Source organism: Schistocerca nitens, chromosome 12, assembly GCF_023898315.1.
Source record: "Schistocerca nitens isolate TAMUIC-IGC-003100 chromosome 12, iqSchNite1.1, whole genome shotgun sequence".
Lineage (NCBI taxonomy): Eukaryota > Metazoa > Arthropoda > Insecta > Orthoptera > Acrididae > Schistocerca > Schistocerca nitens.
Window position 1 is genome coordinate 93,819,318 of NC_064625.1, and position 21,142 is coordinate 93,840,459.

Consider the following 21,142-nt stretch of genomic DNA (forward strand, 5'->3'; position numbering starts at 1 on the left):
CAGTTTGGAATTCCTGTGTGATGGTCTGGATAGATGTCTGCCTATTACACATTATGATCCTCTTCAACTGTCGGCGATCTCTATCAGTGAACAGACGACGTCGGCCTGTACGCTTTTGTGTTGTACGTGTCCCTTCATGTTTCCATTTCATTATTACAAACGGAAACAGTGGACCTAGGGATGTTAAGAAGTGTGGAAAAGTTTATGTTTGCAGCTGTAACTAATTTCGCATCGCATAGATGACTTCTGCATCGGATTCAAATCTCCTTCTCCTGAGCGCTTGTTTCAATGGTCCATACACAGGGAAGCCGCTTTGGAGCTGGGTCTGGACTGTAAGGCGGGTGTTCCAGCAAACCGAATCCCAACTCCTTTACTGTTTCCGCCCTCCGTTTGGCAGAATGCGGCGGAGCGTTATCTTGCTGAAGGATGTCACCTTTTCCCAGCCTTCCGTGACGTTTGGATCTGACTACATGTTTCAGTTTAGTTTGCAACACATCTCAATAGTTCTCAATGTTCATAGTTTCGCCTCTTGGGTGAAATGAACGGCTGACACACATTTCATGGCCCAGAAAAGTGTTAGCATAGTCTTACCAGCTGATGGTTGACATTTAAATTTGTTAACTTCTGATGATGTGTTCCTAGACCAGGGCTTCACAACATACGTGCTCGCGGAGCAAGCTGTGAGCAGCAAGGCGCGAGCATGGAGCAGCGCGAGCACGCTACCCCCACTACCAGACCAGAGCGGAGAGTGGGGAGAGTCATGTGGGGTACACAAAAGCTGCCGCCAGTCAATGTAAATCCGCGGCCACCTGCAGGGATATCACTCACGAATTATTACTGCGACAAATGAAACAAATAAAGGAGAATGCACACGTGCCACATAATTTTATTAGCTTAGTGTATGCCTCTACCATCTGTAGACACTGAAACTAAAGAATTCCACGACAATCCTATATTTTCAACACTTTCTTCAGCACTACTTAAAATATCACCTCCAGTTGTAGTGTTCTTCATGGCTACTACATCGAGGAGCTCCTCCCTCACCTGAAGATCTCTATTAACACCTCTAATAAATATGGCAAGCTGCGCTGTTCCAGTGATATCAACACTTTCGTCCAGAGCTAGAGAATACGCCATAAAATCTTTACAGATATTTGTAAGCTGGCTCTGGACGTCGTGTGCCATGTCCTGTATGCGACTCATAATGGTCATGTTAGATAATGGCACAATCCGAAACTGTTCTACTTGAGATGGACAAAAATGTTCCGCTGCAACTACCAAACATTCTTTTATAAAATCGCCATCAGTGAAGGGGCGCAGGGATTTTGTTAAAAGCAAAGCAATTTTGTAACCCACTCTGAGAGCTGCCTCAGTTGATTTTTCTTCGTCGTCCAGATCTTCTTCGGATAGCTTCCTTTTAAGTTTAATAACTTCCTGTGCACGATCTGGTCCATCACATTTTCCACTTCCGTAGTCTTTCGCGTGGTACGACATATAATGTCGCTGCAAATTAAATATCCTAAAAGAATTCAGCGTTTTGTGACATACTAAACATTTTGCAACACCATCTTTTTCTGTAAACAGATACAGTTCCTCCCAATCGGGGTTGAACTGCGAAAGCATGGTTGGGGTTACACAACGGCGACTTCACATGATTCTTAACCAGCGAAGTGACTGTTAAGAGCTGATCGCAGTACTTTAAACGTTACACAGTCGGCGCTAATTCAATAGGCACGCTGCGGCCCTATTCAAACGTGCGCGCGCATTTCCCCTCCCTCCCCTCCCATCGTACTCCACGACCTTGCACCTGCTCGCGAGCACGTCCCTGAGCAGACGCGAGTGCTCGCGCTCAAAACCGGCCAGTTGTTAAGCCCTGTCCTAGACCAAGCTCGCAGCCTTACGTTCCGATACGTAATGACGCACCAAAGTTTCGTCTACAGTAACGATCTGTTGTAAACATCCATCTCCAACGCGATGATAACTGGCCAAATTTTTGCGAGAGGTGTCCACACTTGGCGCCCTATGCTGCGCTGACGTTCCTTTTGGTACCCACCTTACACACACAGAAAATTTAGCTTCAATGTGTAAATTCCTAAGGGCTCAAATTGCTTAGGTCATGTATCCCTAGACTTACACACTACTTAAACTAACCTATGCTAAGAACAACACACACACACCCATGCCCGAGGGAGGACTCGAACCTCCGGCGGGAAGGGCCGCGCAGTCCGTGACATGGCGCCTCAAACCGCACGGCCATTCCTTGTGGCACCGAAAATTTAGCCCGTCGTGTAATATGGTATATGCTGAACCACGAGTGACATGTAAAGTACAGGCGATTTCTACGACTGTGAGTCTTCTGTTTAACATCACCATACCCTCAACTACTTGCAAATTATCCTCAGTTGTTGAAGTCAAATAGTTAAAATGCCTCTGAGCACTATGGGACTTAACATCAGTCCCCTAGAGTTAGAGCCGGCCGCGGTGGTCTCGCGGTTCTAGGCGCGCAGTCAGGAACCGTGCGACTGCTACGGTCGCAGGTTCGAATCCTGCCTCGGGCATGGATGTGTGTGATGTCCTTAGGTTAGTTAGGTTTAAGTAGTTCTAAGTTCTAGGGGACTGATGACCACAGCAGTTGAGTCCCATAGTGCTCAGAGCCAGCCTAGAGTTAGATCTACTGAAACGTAACTAACCTATCACACACATCCATGCCCGAAGCAGGATTCGAACCTGCGACCGCAGCAGCAGCGCGGTTCCGGACTGAAGCGCTAGAACTGCTGGGCCACAGCGGTCGGCTTGTTGAAGTCGATGCCCTGCCAGATCATAGTATTATCACGTTTGAGGCGCTCTTTCCATTCGGAGATCTTGGTTCCCCATAAACAGCTGTGACTATACGGCGCTTGCATTCGACGAATAATTTCCGCGGGTTTAACACCTTCAGCAAACAAAAAGCGAATCGCTGCCCTCATTCCCTCCTTGGTGCAGATCGACAATGGAGCTGCCGTTTTGCACGGTCTGCTACAATACAACAACTAACGCGGCAATGTGAGTGGCACCTGCGCGTGCACCAGCGCTGTGCATACGTGCCACGCATCACTATCTCTTCTACTTTACAAAGCAGACAAGCCTCCGAAACCTACGTTGTGTGAGCAGTCGTGGACGTCCAACCATTTAACGCCTAGTGGTAGTTTCACTGTCCTACCTCTTTCCGTAGATACGACAATAGCACGTGAACATTCGACCATGTTCGCCGTTTTCGAGATACTCGTTCACGGGCTCTGTGTAATAATAATCTTGATCAAGAAATTGGTGAATACCAAGCAGGCTTTAGGAAGGGAAGATCTTGTGTGGAGCAAATTTTAAACTTGAAGTTAATTATTAAATATAGACGATTAAGAGGAAAAGACATCTTTATCACGTTTGTTGACTTCAAGAAGGCGTACGACTCCGTTGACAGAACAACCTTGGTTAACATCCTTAGGGAGTTTGGAGCAGACAAGAAAACAGTCGCAATCGTCAAAGAAACACTTACGGATACCTATGCAAAAGTAAAGTTCCGTGGTGAGGTATCCAGACCATTCAAAATCAGAACAGGATTAAGACAAGGAGATGGGTTGTCACCTACCCTATTCAACTGTGTGTTAGAAAAAGTTATTAGAGAGTGGAGGAAGAAAACGACTGAAGAAGGAATACAAAAAATCAGATTAGGAAGAATAAAGGATGGATTAGAAGTAGATTGCCTCGCTTTTGCTGATGACTTAGCGATTCTGGCAGGAAGTTTGGAAGAAGCAGTCAAACAGATCAATATTCTGAATGAAACAGCAGAAAAAGCAGGACTGAAAATCTCCTTTGAAAAGACAGAGTACCTAACCAATGTAAAAGAGGCACCGAACAATATGATTACAAAGTATGGCCAGATAAAGAAGGTTTCTAATTTCAAATATTTAGGGGAAATCATCCAGCCCAATGCTTCAGATAAAGAAGGAAATAAAACAAGAACAAGAAAAATGGAAATGGCATTCCAGCTAACAAAGAACGTGTACAACAAGAAGTCAGTATCAATTAACGCAAAAATAAGGCACTACAACACTGTGATTAAGCCAGAGTGTCTGTATGCATCTGAATGTTTAGCAATGAACACTAACAAGGAAATGGAAGCTATAGCAAAAAAGGAGCGAAAAATCATTAGAAGAGTACTTGGGCCGAGGTTTGAGAATGGGACTTGGAAGCTTAGAAGTAATAGAGAAGTGTATGACAAAATTGAGAAAGTGGGAGATACTATGAGGAAGAGAAGAGTAAGCTTTTACGCCCATTTGAAAAGAATGAATGATGAAAGGCTGACAAAGAAAATATTCATGTTTTTTGACAAGAACCCAAATTACCTGGTTCAAAGAAGTCAAAGCAGACTTAGAGGAGATGGGTATAGGAGAAGATGATATAACCAACAGAGACTTAATGAGAGACAAAATTCAACATTTTGAAGGATTTGAAGTGAAGAAGAGAAGAACTGGAGGAACAGTGTGGACAGAAGACCGAAGGGAGCAGCACAGAGAGAGGATGAAGACACATTGGCAGAAGAGAAAAGAGGAGGAGCGCAATAGGAGAAATGTACATTGAAAAATAGTTGTTTAACGCGGTCCCTAGACGGCCAAAATCGGAATAAAAAAAAAATCTGCCCTTTGTCAAAGTCACTTATCTCAATGGATTTCCGCATTTGCAGCTGTTATCTTCCGTCAGCTTGAATACTTGTGCTACCGCGTCACTTGCCCGCAGCGCCACCAGGTGACATCCTATACTATGTGATCAAAAGTATCCGGACACCTGGCTGAAAATGACTAACAAGTTCGTGGCGCCCTCCATCGGTAATGTTGGAATTCAATATGGTGTTGGCCGACCCTTAACCTTGACGACAGCTTCCACTCTGGCAGGCATACGTTTAATCAGCTGCTGGAAGGTTTCTTGGGGAATGGCAGCCTGTTATTCACGGAATGCTGCACCGAGCACAGGTATCCATGTCGATCGGTGATGCCTGGCACGAAGTCGGCGTTCCAAAACAACACAAAGGTGTTCACGTCACGACTCTGTGCAGGCCAGTCCGCTACAGCGATGTTATTGTCGTGTAACCACTCCGCCACAGGCGTAGCATTATGAACAGCTGCTCGATCGTGTTGAAAGATGCAATCGCCAACCCCGAACAGCTCTACAACAGTGGGAAACAACAAGGTGCTAAAACATCAATGTAGGCTTGTCATACTACTTGCAGTGGATCCCGATGCAGTTTGGAATTCCCGTGTGATGGTCTGGATAGATGTCTGCCTATTACACATTACGACCCTCTTCAACTGTGGGCAGTCTCTGTCAGTCAGCAGCCGGAGTGGCCAAGCGGTTCTAGGCGCTTCAGTCTGGAGCCGAGCGACCGCTACGGTCGCAGGTTCGAATCCTGCCTGGGGCATTGATATGTGTGATGTCCTTAGGTTAGTTAGGTTTAAGTAGATGTACGAGGTGTGACTAGAAAAAAAACCGGACTAGTACTGGTGAAACAATAAAACGAATGCAATAAGGCTGAAAGTCGCGTAGCCTGTCACGTGACTCTCGCTCCGCCTACTGCTCGAGTTTCATCTGCCTCCTGCACTCAGTCTGCCCGTGGCGTCTGTTTTAAGTAGTTGACGTTTTGTCTGTGCGTCGGAAAATGTTGAGTGTACAGAAAGAACAGCGTGTTAACATCAAATTTTGTTTCAAACTAGGAAAATCTGCAAGTGAAACGTTTGTAATGTTACAACAAGTGTACGGCGATGATTGTTTATCGCGAACACAAGTGTTTGAGTGGTTTAAACGATTTAAAGATGGCCGCGAAGACACCAGTGATGACACTCGCACTGGCAGACCATTGTCAGCAAAAACTGATGCAAACATTGAAAAAATCGGTAAACGTGTTCGACAAGATCGCCGTTTAACAATCAGAGCAGTGTCTGAGTTAACAGGAGTTGACAAGGAAAGTGCCGAACAAGTTTACCGATTTTTTCAATGTTTGCATCAGTTTTTGCTGACAATGGTCTCCCAGTGTGAGCGTCATCACTGGTGTCTTCGCGGCCATCTTTAAATCGTTTAAACCACTCAAACACTTGTGTTCGCGATAAACAATCATCGCCGTACACTTGTTGTAACATTACAAACGTTTCACTTGCAGATTTTCCTAGTTTGAAACAACATTTGATGTTAACACGCTGTTCTTTCTGTACACTCAACATTTTTCGACGCACAGACAAAACGTCAACTACTTAAAACAGACGCCACGGGCAGACTGAGTGCAGGAGGCAGATGAAACTCGAGCAGCAGGCGGAGCGAGAGTCACGTGACAGGCCACGCGACTTTCAGCCTTATTGCATTCGTTTTATTGTTTCACCAGTACTAGTCCGGTTTTTTTCTAGCCACACCTCGTAAGTCTAGGGGACTGATGACCTCAGAAGTTAAGTCCCATAGTGCTCAGAGCCATTTGAACCATCCCTGTCAATCAACAGGCGAGGTCAGCCTGTACGCATTTGTGCTGTACGTGTCCCTTCACGGTTCCACTTCAAATCGGAAACAGTGGACCTAGCGATGTTTAGGAGTGTGGATATCTCGCGTAGAGACGTATGACACAGGTGACACCCAATGACCTTAACACTTTCGAAGTCCGTGAGTTCCGCGGAGCCCCCCATGCTGCTCTCTCACGATGTCTAATGACTACTGAGGTCGCTGATATACAGTACCTGGCAGTACGTGGCAGCGCAATGCACCTAATACGAAAAAACTATGTTTTCGTGGGTGTCCGGATACTTTTGATCACATAGTGTATAAAGAGCGGAGGTGGACCAATGCGCTATTGACTTGCTCAGTTTGTGAAGCTCTCTCTCCTGAATAAATCATCCAACTTTTCTGATGTAAATCACATCTACCGACTTTCATTCGGGTAATTCCTTCGTGGCACATCTTTTTCTTTTTCCTTAAACAAGCAGAATCGTTCCAATCAGCATGAGTCCGCTTTCTTGCATCCAGCCTGCCTGTCAGCTAGACTCTTCGGAATGAGAAGCGCCTATGAAGGTGTCCTGTGCACATCTAGACAACACGTCGGGAACAAAACGAAAGGTAATTGGACAATGACCATAGCATCGGGGTTATTCACCAACAAGTAAAGCAACAGGTCTTGAAAGCATGCGTTATTTAATCAGACGAATTGACGCTCAGTTCATAAACTTCGTCATCAACGTTTGACATAACAGGTGGATTGAGTCCCTCTGCATAATGCCATTGGAACATACCTAACTGCGCGGCTAGCTCACATACAAAGACGCGGAGACGCATTTCGCTCCTGCCGTTTACGGGTGTCCCATTCCTCCGCTGCTCCTCCACAGCCTCCCCCACCCTCCACCCCCACACATTTAATATTCGAGCTGAGCGGACGCGCCTCCAGCAGTTCCAGTGCTCGCCGCCGCCTCCAGACTCGACAATTCCTCTCCGCCGCTGTCGCCGGTTTAAAAAGATTAATGACGCCCGATTCTCCGGGGGCGAATGCGCCTCCGATCGAGCTTGCGCTCCTCCGCCGCCCCCCAGACAGCGTTCTGGCTCTCACATTCTCCCGTCTCAATCACTGGCGGTGTCGCGGCTTTCCACACTGGAAGTTGCACGTTGTCTCATTTCGTCTCTTCATGTGGTGGTACGAGGGTGAGTCAAATGAAAACCTTAAATATTTTTAAAAATATTATTTATTGTTCAGAAGTGGTACAAAGCTGTATCACTTTTCAACGTAATCTTCCCCACGCTCAATGCAAGTCTTCCAGCGCTTTCAAAGTACATAAATTCCTTTAGAAAAAAAATTCTTTTGGTAGTCCGCGCAACCACTCAAGCACCGTGTGGCGTACCTCTTCATCAGAACGTAACTTCTTTCCTCCCATTGCGTCTTTGAGTGGTCCAAACATATGGAAATCACTTGGGGCGAGCTCTGGTGACTATGGTGGACGAGAAAGACAATCAAAATGCAGGTCTGTGATTTTTCCAATTGTTGTGCGGGCAGTGTGGGGGCTTGCATTGTCATGTTGCAAAATGACACCTGCTGACAGAAATCCACGTCGGGTTGATTCGATTGCAGGCAGCAGATGATTTTTTAGGAGATCTGTGTATGATGCACTGGTGACAGTGGTCCCTCTAGGGACGTAATGCACCAAAGTGACGCCTTTTTCGTCCCAAAAGAGAGTCAACAATACCTTCCCTGCTGATGGTTCTGTTCGAAACTTCTTTGGTTTTGGTGATGAGGAATGGCGCCGTTCCTTGCTCGCTCTCTTCGCTTCCGGTTGGTGGAAGTGAACCCAGGTTTCGTCCCCAGTAACGATTCTTGCAAGGAAGCCATCACCTTCTCGTTCAAATCGCCGAAGTAGTTCTTCACAAGCATCAACACGTCGTTCTCTTATTTCAGGAGTCAGCTGCCGTGGCACCCATCTTGCAGACACTTTGTGAAACTGCAGCACATCATGCACAGTGTGGTGTGCTGACCCATGACTAATGTGTAAACATGCTGCAATGTCATTCAGTGTCACTCGGTGGTTTTCCTCCACTATGGCTTCAACTGCTGCAGTGTTCTGTGGAGTCACAACTCGTTGTGCCTGACCTGGACGAGGAGCATCTTCTATTGAAGTCACACCATTTGCGAACTTCCTACTCCATTCGTAGACTTGCTGCTGTGACAAACATGCATCACCGTACTGAACCTTCATTCGTCGATGAATTTCAATAGGTTGCACACCTTCACTGCGCAAAAACCGAATAACAGAACGCTGTTCTTTCCTGATGCAAGTCGCAAGTGGGGCGGCCATATTTATACTGATACTGCGACGGTATGTGTGTATCTGCACTATGCTGCCACCTACAGGCCATTCTGCACGCTGTTTGTAGCACGCTTACCAATTTACAGGGTAACGGCGCGAAATTTCGGTTTGTTATTACAAATCTGATGTTTTCATTTGACTCACCCTCGTATTATGGGTCTTCGTGCTCTAGTGCTCTAAACCACATAGTTGTATCTCCAGTTAATGCTTTTCCCTATGAGGGCTATTTGCAACGCTGGCTTCAATATAAACTACACCGATGGAAAAAATCACCACACCCAAAAATTGTGTGCAGCAACGAAATTTTGGAAATGTCTAGGTAACATAGTTAATCGATTAACATTGCGAGACCACTGGTTAATGTAACCGCGAGATAAGCCATTGCAAATGTGAAACTCTGGTACATTAATAACCGGCGTAACCGCCAGAGTACTGACAGCAAGCATGTAAACGTGAATGCATCGTGTTTTAGAGGTGCGGGATGTCAGTTTGTGGGATAGAGTTGCATGTCTGTTGCGCTTGGTCGGTCAATACAGCGACGGTTTCTGCTGCTTCTGGATGACGCAAGAATTCGACATAAAAGTTTTCTGGGTATGATACCGCGTCATAATGTATAAAACTACTGCTTCTGGAGAAAAACCAACGTTTCGGCCACGGTTGCAGTGGCCTTCTTCTGGATCTAATGGTGCGTTCTAGCTATTCAGTGTCCTTTATATTTTGTTGTTACTGTTAACTGCGCATGTCATTACGTCATAATTTTAAAAAAGATAGTTAGTTTCATTGGTCAGTTAAGGAAGAAGGAGAGGGAACTTTATTTTAATGGGGTACTGCGGAGGAGGGAGAACGTGACCTCTGTCTATTGGCTCTTGTGTTATGTACCATGATTGGTGGTCACCAAAAAAATGGTTCAAATGGCTCTGAGCACTATGCGACTTAACTTCTGAAGTCATCAGTCGCCTAGAACTTAGAACTAATTAAACCTAACTAACCTAAGGACATCACACACATCTATGCCCGAGGCAGGATTCGAACCTGCGACCGTAGCGGTCGCTCGGTTCCAGACTGTAGCGCCTAGAACCGCACGGCCACTCCGGCCGGCTGGTGGTCACCGTCGAATGAGAAGTTTGCTGCTGTTTACCGACTGCTGGACGTCGGCCGCGCGGCGGCAGTTACTCGCCGGTACTGCTTGTGCCTCGTGCGGTCTGTTGGGCTTTGATTTCTGGCAGCCAAGATGTGGCACGCCTGAGTCCATCCTCCATGTTCATGTTCTTAGGGTGTTTAAGTATTTCGATGGCCTCTCTGATTTTGCGTTTCATCATAACGGGCTGTTTGGCCAAGACAGAGGCTTCGCTGAATTTGATTTCTCTTCCGCAGTCTTGCTGATGTTCTGCCACTGCGGATTTGTTGTGTTGCCCTAGACGAATATAGCGCTCGTGTTCCCGAATGCGGGTTGCTATTGGCCTGCCAGTATCGCCGGTGTACGCCTCTCCACTTTCGCATTCCACCTTGTAAACGCCTGCAGTGTGTAATGCATCCACCTTGTCCGTAGTGGCCACGCGGGATTAGCCGAGCGGTCTTAGGCGCTACAGTCATGGACTTTGCGGCTGGTCCTGGCGGAGGTTCGAGTCCTCCCTCGGGCATGGGTGCGTGTGTTTGTCTTTAGGATAATTTGGGTTAAGTAGTGCGTAAGCTTAGGGACTGATGACCTTAGCAGTTAAGTCCCATAAGATTTCACAACCATTATTTTTTTTGTCCAAAAATGGTTCAAATGGCTCTGAGCACTATGGGACTCAACATCTTAGGTCATAAGTCCCCTAGAACTTAGAACTACTTAAACCTAACTAACCTAAGGACATCACACACACACCCATGCCCGAGGCAGGATTCGAATATTTTTTTTTTTTGTCCTTAGTGGAGCCTATCACGTTCTGGATCCTACGACCACTATAGAAGACAGGCTGCACCCCAACGCGGCGAAGGTGTTTGCCTATCTGGTCAGTAACATTTTTCATATAAGGTAAGCGCACTGTTGCCTGCAGTTTGTCTATTTCTTGCTTATCTTTCTTACTTGTACTCGTAGACACGGCTGTGTGGATCGACTTGTGGCTGTAGCCGTTGGCTAGAAACTCTGTGCGTAGCCTTTTAAGCTCAGGTGTGATGTTTTGAGCATCACTTGTGCCCTGCGCACGGATTCCCAAAGAACGGATGACAGAGTTCTTCTGCGCTCGGTGGTGGTAGGCTTGGGCTTGCAGATACCTGAAAATGTCTGCACACGTACTCGCTGCACCGTACTCTGACATGCACCAACACACCTCTGCGTATGTGGACTGCTGCCAGCGCCACCGCGCGACGACCGCAGGTCAAATTCACCCCATGGAAATACCCAGAGGTGATTTAAACCCGCAAACCGGCCACCAGAGCGTTGTCTCACCATGTCTCAGCATTATCCTTAATGTATGAGCATGAGTATAGTTACAACCCAACCGTTTCGGACGGGCTTCCAAACTTGGCCCTAAAGCCTTTTGAACGACAAGTACACTGCTGGCCACCATAAATGCAACACCCTGAAGGAAGCATCCGAATCAAGTGAAATTTACACCATGGGTTTGCAGCGATGAGATATGCAACTGATTAGAATTTCAGCGCAGACGCACATCACGCGCGCCTGTGGCGCCACCTCATAGCGCCATTTAAGGCTTGGCGATTTCGACGAGTGTACGTTCGGCACGTGTGTTTACCTTCTGGTTGTTTCACAAGACGATCAGTTATGCCTCATAGACAACAGCGAACACCTTTTGATCAAGTATCCGAGTTCGACAGAGGAAGGATAGTGGCTTACAGAGATTGTGGATTATCATACAGAGAAATCGCTAGTCGTGTTGGACGAAACCAAACAACTGTAATGCGGATATGTGACCGTTGGATGCAGGAGGGTACGACGGACCGACGTGGTCGATCGCATTCACCTCGGTGTACCACTGCACGTGCTGATAGGCAAATTGTGCGCATGGCAGTGACGGATCGCTCAGTGACACCCCGAACCATAGCACAGCACATTGCGTCTGTAACGCATCATCCAGTGTCTGCGCGTACCATTCGACGGCGTTTACAGCAGAGTGGTCTGTCCGCAAGACGTCCATTGCTTCGTCTACCATTGACGCAGAACCACAGACGTCTCCGTCGCCAATGGTGTGATGACAGACGGATGTGGACGGCAGAATGGAATGACGTTGTCTTTACTGACGAGGCACGCTTCTGTCTGCAGCACCACGATGGTCGGATTCGAGTGTGGAGACACCGTGGAGAGAGGATGCTGGACAGCTGCATTATGCACCGCCACACTGGTCTTGCACCGGGTATTATGGTATGGGGCGGTATTGGATATTACTCTCGCACGACTCTAGTACGCATTGCCGGTACTTTAAATAGCCGGCTCTACATATCCGAGGTGCTGCAGCCAGTTGTCCTTCCTTACCTTCAGGGCTCGGCCACAGCCATATTTCAACAGGATAATGCGCGTCCACACGTGGCACGCATTGTCCAAAGGTTCTTCGTCAATAACCAGATTGAATTGCTTCCGTGGCCGGCTCGCTCTCCGGATCTTTCGCCGATAGAAAACATGTGGTCCATGGTTGCTCAACGAGTGACCCAGATTACATCCCCAGCTGCCACACCAGATGATCTTTGGCAACGTGTGGAAGCTGCTTGGGCTGCTGTACCCCAGGAACACATCCAACGTCTCTTTGACCAATGCCGAGACGTGTGGCAGCGGTGATCTCCAACAATGGCGGCTACTCTGGCTACTGATTCTGGCAGGAACCACATGTCACAGACGTCTGTAAACGTAATCATTTGATACTTGGTCAACATGCTATCTACAAAATAAATCTTGTTGTGCTACCTCTTGTCTTTCTTGGTGTTGCATTTACGGTGGCCAGCAGTGTAAGTCGCTCCTTTTCCGCATTACGACAATGACTGCACTGTTTTCCGCGTCCCCCGTCACGCTTTATATACCCTCCACTGCCAGTGCTGCCACTGGCCGTCTGTGAGTTGTTATTGCACGTTGACGTCGAACACGGATGGTGTTCACATTAATGTGACTGGACAGTGTAAAATACCCGTAGAGGCAGACCGACAGTGGTGTTAGAAACCTCTCTACAAAGATTGCACTGACACCTTGCTTTCTAAGGCGCACCTGTCGTGCGTCTCTGGAGAGATGGCTGTTGCCAGCTACACCCTGTGAGACAGCGGCGCTCCGCTTCGAAACTGGCAGCAGTCGTGACGTCAGAAACGCCAGCCAGGGATCCCGAGCATGAAAAATGACTCTGGGATGTCAGCTAGAAGGGGAGGGTGGGGCCTTCAATATCTGCGCCTTCCGTGGCAGGGGTGGTTGCCTGGCGGCTGTGTCTCGTAACAGACGGTGCACGCGGCGCGAGCCGCTCCCCGTGTTACCGTGCTGTGCTCTGAAACAGCTAAACACGGTCGCCATCTTTCTGTTAATGTATCAGTCTAGATCAGGGGTCGTCAAAACCTCTTCCTGAAGAGCCATTATTTAGGCTGCGCGGTAGCACCTCGGGCCACATAGGCACCGATCTTATTATTCTACACTGATACTCTGCAAATCACATTTAAGTGCCTGGCAGAGGGTTCATCGAACCACCTTCACAATTTTCTATTATTCAAAACTCGTGTAGCGCGCGGTAAGAATGAACACCTAAATCTTTCCGTACGAGCTCTGATTTCCCTTGGTGATCGTTTCTCCCTATGCACGTAGGTTTCAACAAAATATTTTCACTTTCGGAGGAGAAAGTTGGTGACTGGAATTTCGTGAGAAGATTCCATAACAACGAAAAACGCCTTTCTTTCAATGATGTCCAGCCCAATTCCTGTACCATTTCTGTGACACTCTCTCCCATATCTCTCGATAATACAAAACGTGCTGCCTTTCTTTGAACTTTTTCGATGTACTCCGTCAGCTATCTGGTAAGGATACCACACCGCGCAGCAGTATTCTAAAAGAGGACGGACAAGCGTAGTGTAGGCAGTCTCCTTAGTAGGTCTGTTACATTTTCTAAGTGCCCTGCCAATAAAACGCAGTATTTGGTTAGCCTTCCTACTATCTATCTTGAATATTGGTGTGACCTGTGCAACTTTCCAGTCTTTGGGTACGGATCTTTCGTCGAGCAACGGTATTATATGATTGTTAAGTATGGAGATAATGCATCAGCATACTCCGAAAGGAACCTAATTGGCATACAGTGTGGACCACAAGACTTGCTTTTATTAAGTGATTTAAGTTGATGGTAACTTCAAAAACTGGCATCTTGTATACCAGCAATAGAAAAGCCATACTAAGAGTGCAATTAAGTTGACCACCATCTTCCTGGCGTGACTAACTGTAAGACAAATTTAAGTACTATAATGGCACAAATGGGTCTGAGCACCATGGGACTTAACATCTGAGGTCATCAGTTCCCTAGAACTTAGAACTATTTAAACCTATCTAACCTAAGGACATGACATCGCCCTAAAATACTAGGGCGACTGGAGAAGATTACGGCAACGATTCCAGCAGACAGGAAACGCGTCCAGGCGCTACAGTACGGGACGTCCACAGTGTACAACACACAGACGGCGACGGAGTACTGCAGGTAGCTTTGCTAGGGACGTTACCGCAGCCACTGGAACAGTTGTCTCCAGACACACAGTCTACAGACGACTGAACAGACATGGTTTATTCTCCCGGTGACCTGCAAGGTGCATTCCACCGACCCCCTTAAAGCCTGGTGTCAAGAACACAGTACATGGCCAGTGGATCAGTGGTCCCAGGTTATCTTAACGGGAGAATCCAGGCATAGCCTGAACAGTGATTCTCACCGGGTTTTCATCTGGCGTGAACCAGGAACCAGATACCAACCCCTTAATGTCTTTGAAAGGGACGTGTATGGAGGTCTGGTTTGATGGTGTGGGGTGGCATTATGAGTGGTGCACCTACACCCCTGCATGTCTTTGACAGAAGAACTGTATCAGGTCAGGTGTATCATATGGTTCAAATGGCTCTGAGCACTATGGGACTTAACATCTGAGGTCATGAGTCCCCTAGAACTTACAACTACTTAAACCTAACTAACCTAAGGACATCACACACATCCACGCCCGAGGCAGGATCCGAACCTGCGACCGTAGCAGTTGCGCGGTTCCGGACTGAAGCGCCTAGAACCGCTTGGCCATCGCGGCCGGCTCATGTGTATCGGGACGTCATTTTGCACATGTCCGCCTTTTAAGGGGTACAGTGGGTCCCACCTCCCTCCATATCGATGATAACGGACGGCCCCACCGAGCTGCCATCGTGGAGGAGTACCTTGAAACAGAAGATATCAGGCGAGTGGAGTGGCTTGCCTGTTCTCCAGACCTAAACCCCATCGAGCACGTCTGGGATGCTCTCGGTCGACGTATCGCTGCACGTCTTCACACCTCTGCGACACTTCAGGAGCTCCGACAGGCACGGTGCAAGAATGGGAGGCTATACCCCAGCAGCTGCTCGACCACCTGATCCAGAGTATGCCAACCCGTTGTGCGGCCTGTGTACGTGTGCATGGTGATCATACCCCATATTGATATTGGAGTGCATGCACAGGAAACAGTGGCGTTTTGTAGCACATGTATTTCGGGACGGTTTTCTCATCGCCAATACCGTGGCCTTACAGATCTGTATCGTGTGTGTTCCCTATGTGCGTAGGCTATTATCGCGTTATGTGTAGTGACACGTGTGGCACCACATTCTGCAATTATCCTCAAGTTATGAGCATGAGTGTAGTTTGCGTACCGCCGTGTTGAAAAGTATATCGTTCATGGCAAAATGGTGTTATCCAAACGAGGAAACTGTGGAGCACCATGGGCCTTAGAGAGGTGAATGACGAATGCAATGATGCGTAAGGGCGAACAGACGTCCGATTGTTGAGCTACTGACGTTCGAGATGAATCAAGGAGCTTCCAACAGCGTCTCCTCAACGATCATTCAGCGAACATTTCTGCGTGTGGGTCTCTGCAACAGGCGCCTGCTTCATGCACAGATGCAGACTGCTGTTCATCTGCGACGAAGGATGTACTTTGCACGGCAGTACCGCACCTTGACGTCCACTGTGTGGCGACAGGTGGCCTTTTCGTATGAGTCACGTTTTGGGCTCCATCGGACAGATGACCATTGGCGTGCACGTCGTGAACTGCCTGAAACCGAATACACTGCTGGAGTCATCAGGGCGCTAGGGCCTCGGGGACGTTTTCGTGGAATTCCCCACTCTGGAAGGCATGATGGGTCAACACAAGGATGCATCTCAGTAGGATGGCATCCACCAGCAAGGCAGAGCAACGTGTCACACAGATCGCAGTAGGCGTGTGTGATTCGAAGAACTCCCAGAGTCAAATGATAATTAAATGGACACCCTAACTGCAAGCAGGCGTTCATACACTTCATTGGGGACATGTTGAAAATGTGTGCCCCGACCGGGACTCGAACCCGGGATCTCCTGCTTACATGGTAGACGCTCTATCCATCTGAGCCACCGCGGGCACAGAGGATAGTGCGTCTGGAGGGACTTATACCTTGCACGCTCCCCGTGAGATCCACATTCCCAACATGTCCACAACACTACATTCGTAGTGCGCCTAATAGATGTTTGCCCATCATACTCATTACTCGTGGCAGATTAATCTACCAAGTCCCGTACGAGTTCGGGCATAGCGTGTGCGTTCGCACAAGAAGGTCAAAGGCCGGAAACCCATATTTTTTTTTTAGTGCGTCTGCAGGGACTTATCCCTTGCACGCTCCCCGTGAGATCCACATTCCCAACATGTCCACAACACTACATTCGTAGTGCGCCTAATAGATGTTTGCCCATCATACTCATTACTCGTGGCAGATTAATCTACCAAGTCCCGTACGAGTTCGGGCATAGCGTGTGCGTTCGCACAAGAAGGTCAAAGGCCGGAAACCCATATTTTTTTTTTTTTAGTGCGTCTGCAGGGACTTATCCCTTGCACGCTCCCCGTGAGATCCACATTCCCAACATGTCCACAAAACTACATTCGTAGTGCGCCTGATAGATGTTTGCCCATCATACTCATTACTCGTGGCAGATTAATCTACCAAGTCCCGTACGAGTTCGGGCATAGCGTGTGCGTTCGCACAAGAAGGTCAAAGGCCGGAAACCCATTTTTTTAAACTATATATGACGGTAGTATCTGTTCCCGAAAGAACAGTTACCGTGGATGACCATGCAGCTTTGCTAGAAATCAAATGATAATTAAATGGACACCCTAGCTGCAAGCAGGCGTTGATACACTTCATTGGGGACATGTTGAAAATGTGTGCCCCGACCGGGACTCGAACCCGGGATCTCCTGCTTACATGGCAGACGCTCTATCTGAGCCACCGCGGGCACAGAGGATAGTGCGTCTGCAGGGACTTATCCCTTGCACGCTCCCCGTGGTCATTGACGGTAACTGTTCTTTCGGGAACAGATACTACCGTCATATATACACTCCTGGAAATGAAAAAAAGAACACATTGACACCGGTGTGTCAGACCCACCATACTTGCTCCGGACACTGCGAGAGGGCTGTACAAGCAATGATCACACGCACGGCACAGCGGACACATCAGGAACTGCGGTGTTGGCCGTCGAATGGCGCTAGCTGCGCAGCATTTGTGCACCGCCGCCGTCAGTGTCAGCCAGTTTGCCGTGGCATACGGAGCTCCATCGCAGTCTTTAACACTGGTAGCATGCCGCGACAGCGTGGACGTGAACCGTATGTGCAGTTGACGGACTTTGAGCGAGGGCGTATAGTGGGCATGCGGGAGGCCGGGTGGACGTACCGCCGAATTGCTCAACACGTGGGGCGTGAGGTCTCCACAGTACATCGATGTTGTCGCCAGTGGTCGGCGGAAGGTGCACGTGCCCGTCGACCTGGGACCGGACCGCAGCGACGCACGGATGCACGCCAAGACCGTAGGATCCTACGCAGTGCCGTAGGGGACCGCACCGCCACTTCCCAGCAAATTAGGGACACTGTTGCTCCTGGGGTATCGGCGAGGACCATTCGCAACCGTCTCCATGAAGCTGGGCTACGGTCCCGCACACCGTTAGGCCGTCTTCCGCTCACGCCCCAACATCGTGCAGCCCGCCCCCAGTGGTGTCGCGACAGGCGTGAATGGAGGGACGAATGGAGACGTGTCGTCTTCAGCGATGAGAGTCGCTTCTGCCTTGGTGCCAATGATGGTCGTATGCGTGTTTGGCGCCGTGCAGGTGAGCGCCACAATCAGGACTGCATACGACCGAGGCACACAGGGCCAACACCCGGCATCATGGTGTGGGGAGCGATCTCCTACACTGGCCGTACACCACCGGTGATCGTCGAGGGGACACTGAATAGTGCACGGTACATCCAAACCGTCATCGAACCCATCGTTCTACCATTCCTAGACCGGCAAGGGAACTTGCTGTTCCAACAGGACAATGCACGTCCGCATGTATCCCGTGCCACCCAACGTGCTCTAGAAGGTGTAAGTCAACTACCCTGGCCAGCAAGATCTCCGGATCTGTCCCCCATTGAGCATGTTTGGGACTGGATGAAGCGTCGTCTCACGCGGTCTGCACGTCCAGCACGAACGCTGGTCCAACTGAGGCGCCAGGTGGAAATGGCATGGCAAGCCGTTGCACAGGACTACATTCAGCATCTCTACGATCGTCTCCATGGGAGAATAGCAGCCTGCATTGCTGCGAAAGGTGGATATACACTGTACTAGTGCCGACATTGTGCATGCTCTGTTGCCTGTGTCTATGTGCCTGTGGTTCTGTCAGTGTGATCATGTGCTGTATCTGACCCCAGGAATGTGTCAATAAAGTGTCCCCTTCCTGGGACAATGAATTCGCGGTGTTCTTATTTCAATTTCCAGGAGTGTAGTTAAAAAAAAATAAAAATAAAAAAAAATAAAACTCCCAGAGTCTCCATGACACCCTTCTTGCGTGTCTCGTAGTGGTCCGGACAAGTACATAGGGTGGGTATGCTAGTCATTGGGAGCTCCAATGTTAGGCGGGTGATGGAGACCCTCAGGGAGATAGCGGGCAAGTCGAGAAAGAATTCCAGTGTGCATTCGATATGTTTGCCGGGAGGTGTCATCCGGTGATGTGGGGGATTCCCTGCCGGCGGCTATCGAGCGCACTGGGTGTAACCGGCTGCATTTAGTGGCACATGTCGGCACGAATGACGCCTGCCGTTTGGGTTCTGAGGCCACCCTCGGCTCCTTTCGGCGGATGGCTGATTTTGTGAAGGCAACTGCGAGGGTAATCCCAAAAGCAAGCTCTCCTATTTTTTTTATAAGTACGGTACATAGGCCTGTTTATTTCTACAATGGTTTACATCAGTTTACAGCTTGAACATTTAGCTACTTTTCGACATAATCACCATTTCTGTCGGTGCATTTTTGTAGACTCTGTGGCAGTTTTTGTATGCCCATGTCATACCAGCTCGTCGCCATGCTGTTCAGAAAGTTATGAACCTGTTTTTTCACCTCGTCGTCGGAGCTGAATCGCTTTCCGGCCAAATGTTCTTTTGGGGAACAGGTGATAATCACTGGGCGGAGATTATGTTCCACTGAAACTGTCGCAGGAGAGTAACGGTTTGCCGAGCGATGTGTGGGCGAGCGTTGTCATGGAGAATGTGAACGCCTTGCTCAACATTCCTCTTCTCCGGTTCTGAAGTGCCCGTTTGAGTTTTTTCAGAGTCTCACAGTACCTGTCAGAGTTGTGGTCTCAGCGATTCAGCTCCGACGACGACGAACTGAAAGAAGAGGTTCATAAATTTCTGAACAGCATGGCAGCGAACTGGAGTGACTGGGCATACAAAAACTGCCACACCGTCTACATAAATGCATCGACAGAAATGGTGATTGTGTCCAAAATAGCTAAATTTTCAAGATGTAAACTGATGTAAAAGCATTGTAGCAATAAACAGGTACTGATAAAAAATGGGAGGCCTTACTTTTGGGATTACCGTCGTCCCAAAGCACGCGGGATGCTGGCTAAACTGTCTATTTGTGGCATCGTACCCAGGGTTGATTGCCGTCCTCTGGTTTGGAGCAGAGTGGAAGGTCTAAACCAGAGGCTCAGACGGCTCTGCGACGGTATCGGATGCGAATTTCTCGACCTCCGCCATCGGGTGCAGAATTGTAGGATTCCCCTTAATATGTCAGGCGTGCACTACACGCAGGAAACGGCTACTAGGGTAGCGGAATACGTGTGGCGTGCACCTGGGGCTTTTTTAGGTTAGAGGCCCCCTCTCTTGGGGCCAAACACGATTTGCCTTTTAAATCAGCGACAGTGACCTCAGAGAATCTTAGTCCTCGCAGATCAGATTTAGAAAAGATTAATATGGTTTTAGTAAACTGCAGGAGCATCCAAGGAAAGATCCCACAGTTAGTATCGCTTATTGAAGGTTATAAAGCACACATAGTGTTGGGAAGAGAAAGTTGATTGAAGCCAGACGTCAATGAGATCGAAATCCTAAGTTCAGACTGGAATGTTTATCGTAAGGATAGGTTAGTCACCAATGGTGGTGGCGTGTTTATTGCAGTAAAAAATTCGATAACATCTTGTGAGGTTTTCACGGATTCCGTATGTGACGACTCTGGGTGAAATTATCAAAGAACGATCAAAAATCGTGATCGGATGCTATTATAGTCCACCTGGGACACGATCAGGAGTTGTAGAGCGCTTCAGACAGGACTTGCGGAGTATCATTAGTAATTTTCCTGATCATGCCGTTGTAATAGGGGGCGAATTCAATTGCCAGGTGTATATTGGGAGTGTTATGCCATCAAAGCTGGTGCCAGAGACAGGGAATCGTGTGGCATTGTTCTGGATGTCTTGTCCGAAAATTACCTTGAGCAGATAGAGAATCAACTCGTGAGGGTAACGTCTGAGACCTCCTGGCAACAAACAGACCTGAAGTTATCGACTCAGTTAACGTAGAGAAAGGTATCAGCGATCATAAGCCTGTGACAGCATCTATGACAACGGATCCTACAAGGAATGTTAAGAAAGGTAGGAAGATATACACTCCTGGAAATGGAAAAAAGAACACATTGGCACCAGTGTGTCAGACCCACCATACTTGCTCCGGACACTGCGAGAGGGCTGTACAAGCAATGATCACACGCACGGCACAGCGGACACACCAGGAACCGCGGTGTTGGCCGTCGAATGGCGCTAGCTGCGCAGCATTTGTGC